General features: G+C 41.3%; 6 non-coding genes across 6 annotated transcripts; all 6 read left to right on the top strand.

The window, feature by feature from the left end:
- The first annotated feature begins 391 nt into the window (after positions 1-391).
- Positions 392-464, top strand: TRNAK-CUU (transfer RNA lysine (anticodon CUU)). Its single transcript has one exon. It is a non-coding gene; the product is annotated as a tRNA-Lys (tRNA).
- A 1,095-nt stretch (positions 465-1,559) lies between these two features.
- Positions 1,560-1,631, top strand: TRNAE-CUC (transfer RNA glutamic acid (anticodon CUC)). Its single transcript has one exon. It is a non-coding gene; the product is annotated as a tRNA-Glu (tRNA).
- Positions 1,632-2,581: 950 nt separating this feature from the next.
- TRNAK-CUU (transfer RNA lysine (anticodon CUU)) lies at positions 2,582-2,654 on the top strand. Its single transcript has one exon. It is a non-coding gene; the product is annotated as a tRNA-Lys (tRNA).
- Positions 2,655-4,964: 2,310 nt separating this feature from the next.
- Positions 4,965-5,036, top strand: TRNAE-CUC (transfer RNA glutamic acid (anticodon CUC)). The gene has a single exon. It is a non-coding gene; the product is annotated as a tRNA-Glu (tRNA).
- Positions 5,037-8,580: 3,544 nt separating this feature from the next.
- TRNAV-CAC (transfer RNA valine (anticodon CAC)) lies at positions 8,581-8,653 on the top strand. Its single transcript has one exon. It is a non-coding gene; the product is annotated as a tRNA-Val (tRNA).
- Positions 8,654-8,941: 288 nt separating this feature from the next.
- Positions 8,942-9,013, top strand: TRNAE-CUC (transfer RNA glutamic acid (anticodon CUC)). Its single transcript has one exon. It is a non-coding gene; the product is annotated as a tRNA-Glu (tRNA).
- The last annotated feature ends 5,691 nt before the right edge of the window (positions 9,014-14,704 follow it).

Genomic DNA, 14,704 nt, shown 5'->3' with positions numbered 1-14,704 from the left:
AGTATACCATTTCCAATAGATAAATTGCATACTAGACTCCGCATAGTAGTTCAAGAGTTCCCAAATTTTTTGAATCACAGCACCCTAGAGTACCAGAATTTTTTCACGGCACCCCTAGGCCAAACATAAATGTATAAAAAAATAAATTTTAAGTAGAGTGTGTTTAAATGTCATCCTTAGGCTTAGCTATTTGGTGAAGCACCAGATTTTTCCACATAGTTTATGTATGGCAGCCACCAGCACTGGTTTTGTCTATTCCATTGACCATAAATAATTTGAATTGGTCATTGACCACCTACCCTTGGAACTATCCCGAGGCACCCTCAGGAGCCACGGCACACAGTTTGGGAACCATTGCTCTTATACGCAGTTTTGAAGCACATAAAACATGGCCCGGCTAGCTCAGTCGGTAGAGCATGAGACTCTTAATCTCAGGGTCGTGGGTTCGAGCCCCACGTTGGGCGCACTTTTTCATTTTTAACAGTTTAGTGAAAGTCCACTTTATTTGTTAAATTATAATAACATTCAGGATGATAGTTAAAGTTTATTGGAAGCTAGATTATTCCTCTTCACTTATTATACCAATGTTCCCTAAAAAAAATTCAAATTAAAATTTTGTTTTAAATTGAAATTAATAATAATAAAAAATATATCTTAAAGAAAAAAAATGCTCATGTTACACAATGTAGTTTTCTGTCCCAAAATTAGCAGCTGCTATGTGAAACACTAAGAGACATATTTAATTAGCATTAAAATCACTGTAATTTATTGTGATTTACATTTTTGCCTGGTTTTTGCTGTGAAAATTGTTTTTAATATGGATATGTGCATTTCCATGATTAGTATATTCAATTTTAAATTCACTGAATTTCAGAGAAATTGTTGCTGGTGGGGGAAAAAAATGGGTAAATCTGCTTGCACACATCCCTCCCCTTCCAAAATAGCTAAAGAAACACCAGATAACAGTATAAAAGTACTATTTATTTCTAAAATTTAAATGTAAGTCAAATGGCTGTTACATATATTTTTAATAATACAAATTGGTATAAAGCAATATTTCTCAGCAAAATATGTGCTAAAATTACAATTGTGGACCATAAAAATGGGTATAAATCTATATAAATGTAACTTTAGGTTACTTTAAAAAAAAAAGTCAAACCAGACTGATTACTCCCACCATGTCCCACTAATAAAGCACCCAAATATACAGTACCTGTCTCTAACCTTGTACCTCAATTTCCAACATTTTGCACTCTACCCCAAAAAATGAAATGTAATTTTTGGTCAATAAAATTTAAAAATTTAAATTCTGAGCCAAATCAAGACATTTTCCAACTTGACACCTGCTCAGAGATGTTGAATTAAAATTTTGATCAAAAGTGCCGCAAATCTGATTTTGCAGACAAGTGAACAGACACTTTTTGCGATTCCTGGAAAATGTACACTTTTTATAGCGAAAACATATTTCACAGCTAATTTAGTTCGTCCTTAACCACTAGCGTATATAGTAGGTAAGGCTGAAAAAAGATATATAAGTATATCATAGATGTGAAGTGTATTCCCTGGTGGTCTAGTGGTTAGGATTCGGCGCTCTCACCGCCGCGGCCCGGGTTCGATTCCCGGTCAGGGAATGATTGTTTTTAGTCACAAATTATGGTTTCTAATGTTTGGCATCTATTTGTGAACCAATGAAAACCACATTTTCTTTTGCTAGAGAAAGAGCTTTTTCATCACTTTTTCCTATTTGACAAGAGGGATACTTCAGTGAAAGCATGGGTTCTCTTACAGTCCATTTATTTAATTGTGTTACTTTTTTGTATAACCAGCATTAATGGGCTTATGGGGCCCTTACACCTTCCGTGAATCAGAACAATTCCCGATCCCCTGTCCGATGCATCAAGGGATTGGAGATATTACACATGGTTAAAAATCTCAATGCCCCGATCCCAGCAAAGATCGTGGAATCTGAACCAAATGCATAACATCAGTAAGAACAGATTTATATGAGAAACTTTACCAGAACATTTTATTTATGTCTCCAGCATTAAAACCAACATGCTCCATGTATGCACTGACATATGATTCCCTACTATGCTTTCCTAATTGTTACATTGGGCAGTCTTGATGCTTAGTAACCATGTCCTGCAGAAGCTTTTGTACTGGCAGGTCTGTGCTCACAGTATACCATTTCCAATAGATAAATTGCATACAAGATGTACGCCTAGACTCCGCATAGTAGTTCAAGAGTTCCCAAATTTTTTGAATCACAGCACCCTAGAGTACCAGAATTTTTTCACGGCACCCCTAGGCCAAACATAAATGTATAAAAAAATAAATTTTAAGTAGAGTGTGTTTAAATGTCATCCTTAGGCTCAGCTATTTGGTGAAGCACCAGATTTGTCCACATAGTTTATGTTTGGCAGCCACCAGCAGTGGTTTTGTCTATTACATTGACCATAAATAATTTGAATTGGTCATTGACCACCTACCCTTGGAACTATCCCGAGGCACCCTGGGGAGCCACGGCACACAGTTTGGGAACCATTGCTCTTATACGCAGTTTTGAAGCACATAAAACATGGCCCGGCTAGCTCAGTCGGTAGAGCATGAGACTCTTAATCTCAGGGTCGTGGGTTCGAGCCCCACGTTGGGCGCACTTTTTCATTTTTAACAGTTTAGTGAAAGTCCACTTTATTTGTTAAATTCTAATAACATTCAGGATGATAGTTAAAGTTTATTGGAAGCTAGATTATTCCTCTTCACTCTGTATACCAATGTTCCCTAAAAAAAATTCCATTAAAATTTTGGGTACTTGTGTAGTATCACGGCGCCCATCGCACCGCAGACCATAAGGCATGCGATGGTATGTGATGCGATATCGCGCGATGTCCCGCAATGTCATACAATGTTAAAATTGTATGGCATTGTATATGGCATACAATGCGATGCGATTATAACTTGTATAAGCACCCTAATGGGTGCTTACAATGTTAAATGCACCCCCATGCCACCCCCAAGTATAAACGTGAACCCGAAGTGTGGCGAGTGCAGCGAGCCCGCAAAGGGGCGGCGGTACGCGTCCTCCGACCTTTTCATACCCCCACTATCCACGTCGGTGTGGAGTTGATTTTATAAAGAGTGGCGAGCGCAACGAGCCACCGAGCCCGAAGCGTGGCGAACGCACGCACATAACTTCACAGGTATACGCGTCCGCTCGCCATGCTTTGGGCTCGGTGGCTCGCCACACTTTTTAAAATCAACTCCACGCCGACTTGGATAGTGGGGGTATGAAAAGGTCAGAGGACGCGTACCACCGCCCCTCGCGGGCACGCTGTGCTCGCCATGCTTCGGGTTGACGTTCATACTGGGGAGTGGCGTGGGGGTGCATTTAACATTTTAAACACCCATTAGGGTGCTTATACAATTTAACATCGTATAGGGGTTTTTCATCGCATCGGTGTATGGCATGCGATGCGATGAAAAATCGTGCGACTCATTATCGGGGGCGCCGTGATAATACACAAGTACCAAATTTTGTTTTAAATTGAAATTAATAATAATAAAAAATATATCTTAAAGAATAAAAATGCTCATGTTACACAATGTAGTTTTCTGTCACAAAATTAGCAGCTGCTATGTGAAACACTTATGCTGTGTACACACGGGGAGATATATTGCTCAGCCATATATGGCTGAGCAATATATGGCTGAGCAATATATTGCTCAGTTTCTACTTAACATCAGCGACCAGAGATGGGCAATAACTCCCATTGCGGGCAATATGGTCGCTCAGCGACCATATTTCCCGCGATTTTGCACAAAATCGCCCTTGTGTGTACGCACCTTAAGAGACATATTTAATTAGCATTAAAATCACTGTCATTTATTGTGATTTACATTTTTGCCAGGTTTTTGCTGTGAAAATTATGTTTAATATGGATATGCGATTTCCCATGATTAGTATATTCAATTTTAAATTCACGGAATTTCAGAGAAATTGTTGCTGGTGGGGGGGGAAAAAATGGGTAAATCTGCTTGCACACATCCCTCCCCTTCCAAAATAGCTAAAAAAACACCAGATAACAGTATAAAAGTACTATTTCTAAAATCGAAATTAAGTCAAATGGCTGTTATATATATTTTTAATAATACAAATTGGTAGAAAGCAATATTGCTCAGCAAAATATGTGCTAAAATTACATTTGTGGAACATAAAAATGGGTATAAATATATATATATATATATATATATATATATATATATATATATATATATGTAACTTTAGGTTACTTAAAAAAAAGTGAAACTGATTACTCCCACCATGTCCCACTCATAAAGCACCCAAATATACAGTACCTATCTCTAACCTTGTACCTCAATTTCCAACAAATGAAATTTAATTTTTGGTCAATAAAAATCAAAATTTTTAATTCTAAGCCAGACATTTTCCAACTTGACACCTGCTCAGAGATGTTGAATTAAAATTTGCATTAAAAGTGCCGCAAATCTGTTTTTGCAGACAAGTGAACAGACACTTTGCGATTCCTGGAAAATGTACACTTTTTATAGTGAAAACATATTTCACAGCTAATTTAGTTCAGCCCTTAACGACTAGCGGATTAACATTTCTTCCTATATGCCAATCTCTACTGTGTACAGTTTCTGTAGTGTAGTGGTTATCACATTCGCCTTACATGCGAAAGGTCCAAAATTATACATTTTTGGTTATTCGCTCGTCAAAGCTAATAACCACTGCTGCTACAGGTGGGATGTCTTTAATAATATAATGTCTTTAATAATAATAATAATAATATATGTACAAATACATGTAGTAGAGGCACAGAGCATTGTAGTAGAGAAAAAAAATGACATTATATATCGGTTTTAATATTAAATATAGTAAATATTCAAAAGAACAGTAATGCTGACTGCAGTTGTCTGGGTATAGCACACGTGGAATATATTCCCTGGTGGTCTAGTGGTTAGGATTCGGCGCTCTCACCGCCGCGGCCCGGGTTCGATTCCCGGTCAGGGAATGATTGTTTTTAGTCACAACTTATGGTTTCTAAAGTTTGGCATCTATTTGTGAATCAATAAAAAACACATTTTCTTTTGCTAGAGAAAGAGCTTTTTCATTGCTTTTTCCAATTTAACAAGAGGGATACTTCAGTGAAAACATGGGTTCTCTTACAGTACATCTATTTAATTGTGTTCCTTTTTTGTATAACCATAATTAATGGGCTTATGGGGCCCTTACACCTGTCGTGAATCGCAGCAACTCCTGATCCCCTGACCGCTGCATCAAGGGATTGGAGCTATTAAACATTGTTAAAAATCTCAATGCCTTCATCCCGTCAGATATCGTGGAATCTGAACTTTTTTACATACTTAATATCCCCTATCCCACTATAGATTAGGATCATCGCTGCCTGCCGACACATCCTGTCAGCAGAACGAGGGGTCGGAGGATTTCCCCCGCATGTATATGGGCCCCTTTATTTTAAACATCAAATGAACAACTGTATCAGATGTGTTCTACATATTTATACTGAATGCAGCATAAAAACTATGAAGTGCAATGCCCCAAGAGGCAAAGTGCTCACATAGCAATTCACATTGTTGTAGAAAGTGTGGTGGGTTTTATTATATTGTACACAGGATTTAATTTGAATTAATTCCTGGCACATTTTAATATGTGGTAACATCGTACATAGAACTCTGCTAATGGAAACCAACATGTATCTGTACATAGCAACACTCAGATGAGGTGACCTCCTTGCTGCTAATTAAATCCAGGGACGCCATCAGGGGGGTGCTATGGGGACATCTGTCTTGGGCCCGGCTGCTCTGACAGAGGGTAGGGCCTGGTCAGTTCTTTCCCCGCATGTTCAGCGCCAGCAACCCCTTTGGGTCTTCTGCTTGGCAGCGGCCACCATCCCTCCTCATTCAACAGTGAACAGGAAGCCGAAAGCCCCAGAGAAAAGCCCCACAGAGGAGGAGCGGACGCTGCCTCTCTATCACGGGCCAAGGGAGTGAGAAGTGTGCAGCCCAGCCTGGGACCACTGTCTGGCTGCCCCGGCCTGCCCGTACCCCATGGTAAAGGTAAAAATAAATATTATTGTACATAAGAGAGAGTGGGAGGGGTCAGGGAGGTTGTTGTACACAGGGTTTTTTCTTAATAAATGGCTGGTATGCAGTGGGAGGGGAGGAGGTCTTTTCAAATTTTTTAGTTCATTCCAGGGAATATACTGTATATCACAAGCAACTGGAATGAACTTGTAAAGAAGAGACCACCTCCCACTGCATAACAACATATTAAATAAAAATATTTTTTGTAACAAAGGGGTGGAGGCCTTTTATTTTGTCAGTCTAGGGCCTCACCATTTCTGATGGCAGCCCTAATTAAATCTAACCTATTTCTGGATGCTCTTCCCTGTGTGCTTGGCTATGGATTTCTGACTCCAGCGTTAAAGCTAAAATGCTCCATGCATGCTCTGACATATAATTCCCTACCAGAGGCCTCCCATGCTTTCGTAATTGTTACATTGGGCAGTCTTGATGCTTAGTAAATATGTCCTGCAGAAGCTTTTGTATTGGCAGTTCTGTGCTCACAGTATACCATTTCCAATAGATAAATTGCATACAAGATGTACCCCGAGACTCTGCATAGTGGTTGTTATACTTAGTGTTCATTCTAGAACCAGCTTCTGTGCCCTGGGGAAGGGAGACCGCTTCTGTATTTTCAGCAGCGGTGGGGGCACAGTGCGGTAACAGACCACGGACCGGGACACCTGCCGCTACATCCATAGGACTCCTACATGGGTGTCTACACTCCGGCTCACAGGAGCGTGGACACCCGGCCGACATATATCTATGTACCGGGGGAGCTGGGGCAGCGTGCGCACTTTGGGCACATTATTCAAAAGGTGTGCGGGCCCTGCTAAAACAGCCTAGCGCAGGGCTGGGCAACACCGGCCCTCCAGATGTTGATGAACTACACATCCCAGCATGCCTTGCATCAGTTTCAGCATGGCCACATAGCAAAACTAATGCAAAGCATCCTGGGATGTGTAGTTCATTAACATCTGGAGGGCCGGTGTTGCCCAGCCCTGGCCTAGCGTGAACACTACTAATACTCTAGTACAAGGGTTCCCAAACTTTTTTGAATCACGGCCCCCTAGAGTACCAGAATTTTTTCACGGCACCCCTAGGCCAAAAATAAATGTAGGGAAAAAATAATGATTAAGTAGAGTGTGTTTTAATGTTAGGCTCAGTTATTTGGCGAAGGACCAGAATGCTTCGGTTTGTCCTCATAGTTTATGTTTGGCAGCCACCAGCACTGGTTTTGTCTATTACATTGACCATAAGTAACAGCACACACTTTGGGAACCACTGCTCTTAGGAGCAGTTTTGAAGAAAAGAAACATGGCCCGGCTAGCTCAGTCGGTAGAGCATGAGACTCTTAATTTCAGGGTCGTGGGTTCGAGCCCCACGTTGGGCGCGCTTTTTCATTTTGAACAGTTTAGTGAAAGTTCACTTTATTTGATAAATTATAATAACATTCAGGATGATATTTAGATTTAATTGGAAGCTAGCTTATTCCTCTTCACTCTGTACACCAATTTTCCTTACGAAATGTCCATAAAAAATTGTTTAAAAATGAAAAATATATTAAAGAAAAAAAAATGCTCATGTTACACAATGTATTTTTCTGTCATAAAATTAGCAGCTGCTATGTGAAACACCAACAGACAAATTTAATTAGCATTAAAATCATTGACAAATTTAATTAGCATTAAAATCAATGCAATTTATTGCAATTTACATTTTTTACAGGTTTTTGCTGTGAAAAACCTCTTTATGTGGCTATGCACATTCCCGTAATTACCATATTAAATTTCAAATTCACAAAAATGAAATTTCAGAGAAACTAACATCAGATAACAGTATAAAAGTACTATTTATTGCTAATATTTAAATTTAGTCAAATGGCTGTTATATGTCCTTTTTTTATAATAAAAAATGGTAGAAAATAATATTTCTCTTCAAAATATTTTCTAAAATTAAATTTGTGGTACATAAAAATGGGAATAAGTCTAGAAGTTGTGACTTTAGGGGACATTCAAAAAAAGTGGAACCAGACTGATTACTCCCACCATGTCCCACTCATAAGGCACCCAAATTGATCTGTCTCTAGTGTTGTACCCCAATTTCCAACATTTTGCACTCTCTACCCCAAAACAATGGCATGTCATTATTGGTCAATAAAAAAGAAAACTTCTTAATGCCTAATTAGTCATTCAGCGGATGTCTGACGTTTTCTGAGCTAAATTCAGACATTTTTATCTTAAAAAAGGGATTATTTTTCCAACTCTACACCTGCTCAGAGATTTTGAATTGAAATTGGCAGTAAAATTTCTGCAAATCTGTTTTTGCCGACATTTGAACAGACCATTTTTGCGATTCCTGAAAAATTTACACTTTTTAAAGCAAAAACAATTCACGGCTAATTGAATTCAGCCTTTAACCACCAGCACATTGACATATTTCTTCCTATATGCCATCATCCACCGCATGCAGGTTTCTGTAGTGTAGTGGTTATCACGTTCGCCTCACACGCGAAAGGTCCCCGGTTCGAAACCGGGCAGAAACATTTTGTCCACACCTTGTCCAAAAGCAATGCTTAATTTTAAAATGTTTTTATCATACATTTATATAGTTATTCACTCCTCAAAGTGAATCGCCACTACTGCTACAGGTAGGATGTTTTTAAAATAAAGGTATATTCACATTAATAGATGTAATAGAGGCACCGAGCAGTGAAAAAACTAAAAATATGCAAAGGTGAATTGTAATATGCAATAACATGAAAAACAAAATAAGCAAACACTTGCACATGCTGAATGCAGTTGTCTTGGTATAGCACACATGTGGAGAATATTCCCTGGTGGTCTAGTGGTTAGGATTCGGCGCTCTCACCGCCGCGGCCCGGGTTCGATTCCCGGTCAGGGAATGATTGATTTTAGTCACAACTTATGGTTTCTAAAGTTTGGCATCTATTTGTGAATAAATAAAAAACACATTTTCTTTTGCTAGAGAAAGAGCTTTTTATAACTTTTTCCTATTTAATAATACTTCAGTGAAATCATGGGTTCTCTTACAATCCATCTATTTAATTACGTTACTTGTTTTTGTATAACCAGCATTAATGGACTTATGGGGCTGTAACAGTGTTGACTTTTATGCGGGGTACACACTAGGATGACCCGCTCACGATGACGCTGAGCGAACGACCCGCTCACAATGTGCACCGTCAGCAGTACCGATCCGATCGCGACCCGCACCCTGGTGTATGATCGTGTCCAGATCCTACCTGCTGCAGGTAGGATCTGATTAACGACCGACCAACCCGCCGGGCCGCGCATCCTATTGGAATCGGATCACAAAAGGACAGAAAAGGGCCCAATCACCACACAATCTACATCCATCGGTCGGAATTGGATCTAGATTGATGTGATCGGACCCTTGTCATCCTGGTGTGTACCCAGCATAATCCTAGTTAAAATGGTTTGTCTTCTATGTATACTGTATGTGTGTCATATAGCAGTATAGTGTGTTAATCAGTATTTAGACTCCCAGGGTCACTGCAGACTGATTTGAGCTTCCATTGGACCTGGGGTAGCCAACCCTAGTCCTCGAGAGCTACCAACAGTGCATGTTTTGCAGGTCTCCTCACAGAATCACAAGTGAGCTTATTAGCTCCATCTGTGTATCTTTTAAAATGTTTTTGTGGCCACTAGGGTCACCCAAGAGCGCTGGTTTACACAGAGTTATAACAGGGATGGTGGCCTTTTTAGCCAAGCTGCAGCCTCCTATTCAGAGGAATTGTGTACCTCTATAAATCAAGAATATATGTTTGGTATCCAGCTACAAGCTGGTACACCTAGGTGGTGCTGCTTAACCAAAAAAAACAATTAACCATTCAGATGCCAGAATTGTATTATCACAAATTTAGTAAAAAGCATATTTCATTAAACAGTGTAAAAAGGTACTTTTGGACACACATGACATACAACATAAAACATATAGCAATTGAGGCGAGGCTGAGTTTAGCTTTAAATGTATATATATATATATATATATATATATATATATATATATATATATATATATATATATATATATATATATATATATACATATATACATACACACACACACACACACACACACACACACACACACACACACACACACACACACACACACTGAGGCTTTTGTTATTAGGTTATTGTTCTAAATATCACAGAGGCTTTTGTATTATAGTTACCAGTCCCAGGGCTATTTTTAATGAGATGGATCTTGCAGGAATAGCTGTAGAATTATACACTGGACTTCCTCCCTTTATCTGAGCCAGATTGAGTTTGTAATCCTTTTGGATGGTCTACCTTTTTGTAAAGGGACCGGCTCCAGGTGGTGTCCGTCCAATGGTTTAGATCTCCTGCTGCACAGTGTTGTGAATGGCTGTGTGCCAATACAGTGGCGGCGCTGGGCTGTATTTCCGTGCTATCACGGGGCTCCCTATACGCGTTTCTCCGCCTATTGATATATCAGCGGCTTCATCATTCATAAAGCCAATATATACATTTAAAGCTAAACTCAGCCTCGCCTCAATTGCTATATGTTTTATGTTGTACTTCATGTATGTCCAAAAGTACCTTTTTACACTGTTTAATGAAATATGCTTTTTAATAAATTTGTTATAATACAATTCTGGCATCTGAATGGTTAATTGTTTTTTTTGGTTAAGCAGCGCCACCTAGGTGTACCAGCTTGTAGCTGGATACCAAACATATATTCTTTTAAAATGTGTCAGTGATTAATGAGTGCAGCTGTGCAGCAGCTAGGTTGTCTGGAAAATGTGAACTGTTGGTAGCTCTCGAGGGTTAGGGTTGGCTACCACTGCATTGGACCATAGATTGAGGACAGGGTGCTTGTAACTGACCACAGATCCAGGACTACACAGTGAGAGGAGGCTCCCTGGAAATACACCCTATGGCCCTTATTCAGATCTGATCGCAGTACAAATTTGTTTAGAAAATGGGCAAAACCATGTGCACTTCAGGGGGGGCAAATGTAGTATGTGGGTGGGGTGTGCTGAAGCCGAAATCTAAATTGCGGTGTAAAAATAATGCAGCCAGTATTTACCCTACACAGAAACAAAAAGGTACTTGTGACTTATCTGGGCACCCGATTTTCTTCATCGCACCTAAAAATCGCGTCAAATCGCATCACATACAATCAGATTGCATGCAATACGATTTAAAGCGATTTGCCGCGATTTTAATATGTGAAGGCACCCAGATGCCTGTTTCATATGTGAAATGGCCCCCCAAACCCCATTTTTAATTGTATACCCACCCTGATGGCTAAATGCCCCCCATTGTTAATGCCACCCCACTATCAACGCCAACCGGAAGCGTGGCGAGCGCAGCGAGCCCGCAAGGGGCGGCGGTACGCGTCCTCCGACCTTTTCATACACCCACTATCCACGTCGGCGTGGAGTTGATTTTATATAGTGTGGCGAGCGCAGCGAGCCCGAAGCGTGGCGAGCCCCGCGAGGGGACGCGGATAACTGTGAAGCCCGCGAGGGGACGCATATAGCTGTGAAGGTATCCACGTCTCCTCGCCACGCTTCGGGCTCGGTGGCTCGCTGCGCTCGCCACACTATATAAAATCAACTCCACGCCGACGTGGATAGTGGGGGTATGAAAAGGTCAGAGGACGCGTAGCGCCGCCCCTCGCGGGCTTGCCACGCTTTGGGTTGGCGTTGATAGTGGGGTGGCTTTAACAATGGGGGTAATTTAGCCATCAGGATGGGTATACAATTAAAAATGGGGTCTGGGGGGCCATTTCACATATGAAACAGGCATCTGGGTGCCTGTACATATTAAAATCGCATCAAATCGCATCGCATGCAATACAATAGCATACAATGCAACGCGATTTTCAACATTGGGCGCCTAGATAAGTCACAAGTACCAAACAAAATAACTCACACAAATCTATAGCCGGCCATACATCTACAGATCGATTGTCAGATTGGGCTGGTTGGAACACAATTCTGGTAATGGATGAGAGCAAATGACAGTTGACCATTTGCTTTGACATGCTGGAAAACTGCCATTCAGATATTACCAGGTTTTTGTCCCAACCAGCCCAATCTGTCAATCGATCTGTAGATGTATGGCCAGCTTAACTCTCTCTGCACATGTTGCATCTGCCCCAACTGCAGTGCACATGGTTTTGCCCATTTTCCAAACAAATTTGTATTGGGGTTAGATCTGAATAAAGGCCTATGTTTGGACTCTAGCTATATCTTGTAACTGCCTTTGAGGAATGGGGTATACATATAATTTCTTGTTTGTTAATGATTTTGTAAATAAATGATTGTTAAACTGTGTTGAGGTGTCCCTGATTCTCACTATACTTCTGATACAATAGTCCCACTGGGAACAGGGGCCCATACACCTGCACTGAATCGAAGCAAATTGCAGATCCCCTGACCGCTGCATCAAAGGATCAGAGATATTAACCCCTTCACTTGCAATCCCTGAAATGTTCTGGGCTCTGCACCAGTGTTAACACTGGCAATCCTGGTTTTGCCACTGTCTCCCCCTCCTTGCGCATAGCAGCGATGCTGAGCGATGAGCAGCTGCCCGCAGGCTCCTACCTCCTGGCGGTGTGTGGTATGACTTTGCTATATAGATGCTATTTGCTGGTGTAGGTCTCACTATTATAGATTTCATGCTCCGAATTGATGTGATTGTACATATTTAGTGGGATAAGGCGGAGGAGGTTATTGAAAATATGAAAAAAAAAATATATATATATATATTTTCAATAAATAAATGTGTATATACTGATGATATCTAGCAAAATATTTCCTTTCCGTGTCACCAGATATTATGATGACAAATGACCATAGGAGTTTGTAAACGAAACTCCCAAAATAAATCCATAAGAAAACTAGAATACACCAGCTCAAGCAACCACGTGAGGGAGGGACAACGTGCAGGCGGCTGCAGTGGTGGCAGGGCCGGTGCAAGGCACCGGAGCGCCCCAGGCGAGTCGGGGTGGGGGTGCCCCGTTGCGGGGGGGTGGGGGGGGTGTACCTGTCCTGCGGCTGTGTATATAAAGCTTGCGGCGGCAACGGGGGTCCCTGCAGTCAAGAAATAACGAGCGCTATCCGCCTGGCTACGCGGAAGAGCTTCTGCTGTGAAAACACTGGCCGCACGGCGCACGCTGATTGGCTGAATCTCAGCCAATCAGCGTGCGACCAGTGTTTCCACAACAGAAGCGCTTCCGCATAGCCAGGCGGATAGGGCTCGTTATTTCTTATTGACTGCAGGGACCCCCCCGCTGCCGCCGCCGCAAGCTTTATATACACAGCCGCAGGACAGGTACCCCCGCGGCACGGGGGGGGGGGGCGAAATGCCGCCCTCCAGTGGCCGGCGCCCTAGGCAAATGCCTAGATTTGCCTAGTGGTGGCACCGGCCCTGAGTGGTGGTGCCGCTACTGCGAGCTACCAGTAGTGAAAACCTTAACACTGACATGAATAGATAGTGTTAGGACACTAACAGAATAGACTCCACACAACGCAGAATAAGTGATTAGTTAGACCAAATCACTGTCTTATATTGTCACCAAAGGGCGATTTAGGGTGAGACCACACATACAATTGCTAAGTCAATTCTGGCTCATCCTCCGGTGCTCAGACAGCGGGCAGCAGCAGCATGCCAGTGTGCCGGGTGGGTGCTGGTGCCCACACAGACCCCACTGCTGCCTGCTCCCCCAAGCGGCAGCAGGGTCTGCCTTACAGTAGTTACGCCACTGATAGAGACAGCTAACCCATCTATTTTAAATCTTTACAAAGTACTTTTCTTTTTTCCCCAGTTAGCACCCTGTTATATGTATTTGTGTCAGGTAAGTCTTCAATTTTAACTCTTGAATATTTTGCTTGAGTAAAGAGGGGCCTCTATTGCGATAGTATATATTAAAAGACCTTTCCCTCTTTCTTTTTAAAGAAATAAAAATAAAAATCTACATTTTAAAAATGAACCACCTGTATCCATTGCGTACTTTGATTGCCTGGATAGCACCCCCGCTAGAAGAATACAATAGAAGGTAGCCCGAACATGCCCCAAAATTAAAGGGACATAATAATTCTATCCGTGGCCTTTATTTTGGTTCACGCTCAGAGGCAAATTCCTTCTGAAATAGACAAAACCATGTGCACTTCAGGTGGGGCAGATGTAACATGTGTAGAGAGTGTTAGATTTGGGTGGGGTTTTACTTCAAAGCGAGATCTATATTGCAGTGTAAAAATAAAGCAGTCAGTATTTTCCCTGCACAGAAACACAAAAACTCACCCAAATGTAACTCTCTCTGCACATGTTATATCTTCCCCACCTGCAGTGCACATAGTTTTGTCCATTTGAGAAGGAATTTGCCTCTGCGAGTGAACCAAAATAAGGGCTTGTGTGTGGATCTCAAAATCCTCTCCCCTTTTGACTATATTAGGTTTGCAAGTTTCTAACCATTGACTCCAGGATCCATTCTGGTCAAAGTCCAAAGTCAGATTCACAAAAACGTCACAGCATAACATCAATATTTTAAAATGTTGATGCATTTGCTACCTCCA

Source organism: Crinia signifera, chromosome 4 (genome assembly GCF_055691185.1).
Source record: "Crinia signifera chromosome 4, ASM5569118v1, whole genome shotgun sequence".
NCBI classification, from domain to species: Eukaryota; Metazoa; Chordata; class Amphibia; order Anura; family Myobatrachidae; genus Crinia; species Crinia signifera.
The sequence above is the reverse complement of the archived record's forward strand: the minus strand, read 5'-3'. Positions and strand labels throughout refer to the sequence as shown.